General features: G+C 34.0%; 1 non-coding gene across 1 annotated transcript; it reads right to left on the minus strand.

Moving 5' to 3' along the window:
- Nucleotides 1–529: 529 nt before the first annotated feature.
- Nucleotides 530–631, minus strand: LOC117795478. Its single transcript, XR_004619520.1, has one exon. It is a non-coding gene; the product is annotated as a U6 spliceosomal RNA (small nuclear RNA).
- Between the last annotated feature and the right edge of the window lie 277 nt (nt 632–908).

A 908-nucleotide genomic window follows, 5' to 3' on the forward strand; every position in this document is an offset into this window, starting at 1 on the left:
GTGAACTAAAGGAGTCAATGTTGAATATAATTGGAGATGATTCTAAGTTTCTAGCACAAATAATTGCCAGTGCTCTACAATTTGATAGAGTGAAGTAATGGAAATCGGAGAAATAGACAAAAAAAAATTAAACATAAAGGTTGAAGACAAAAGAAACTATCAGGGGCAGCTTACTCTCAAGGAGAAAGCCTTAACAGTATATGGCATTTTAAGAAAAAAGCTGAAAACAGCTGAAGTGCTTTCCCTTAGTGGGACACTAAGTAGAGTGGCTTCAAGACCTCTACATTCTATACTTAAGTTACTGGCAAAATTATGAGTAAAGATTAGGTAGCTGTGAAAACATTTATCCTGTATTTTAAAAAAGTGTATTGTTAAATGAGGCTATTTTCTGGTTCAGATTTTTAGACTGTAATGAAACTCATCCATACAAATTACTGTGCTCAAAGATTTGAAAGAACAAGTCCCAGCTTAAGAGTTGTGAATGGTTGACTGATGCTGAGTGCAAAGGCTTGCAGAGGCATATTTTTCTAGGATTTTTGGGGGCATTTTTTTGTGTGTCATCCTTGCACAAGGGTCATGCTAATCTTCTGTATTGTTTCAGTTTTAGTATATGTGCTGCCAAAGTGAGCACTCTTTCTAGGATTTTTATTAAGATTGCTTTTATTTCAGTTAGTGCTCTGGTTACAAAGATGCATAGGTTTTCAATAGTCTGATTCCACATTATTTTCCTCATAAGGCCTTTTATTTTTTGTGTATGATTTTACAGAGTTTGAAATTTTATAAGAACACCTATATAACTTGATAGCAGAAAGGTTAATTTGTCATAGGTTTGTCATGAGGATTAAATGAATTAATACATGTAAAGTGCTTAGGAGAGTGCCTGGTGCACAGTAATAGCTGTAACTATT

The sequence above is a fragment of the Ailuropoda melanoleuca genome, chromosome 1 (assembly GCF_002007445.2).
Source record: "Ailuropoda melanoleuca isolate Jingjing chromosome 1, ASM200744v2, whole genome shotgun sequence".
Lineage (NCBI taxonomy): Eukaryota > Metazoa > Chordata > Mammalia > Carnivora > Ursidae > Ailuropoda > Ailuropoda melanoleuca.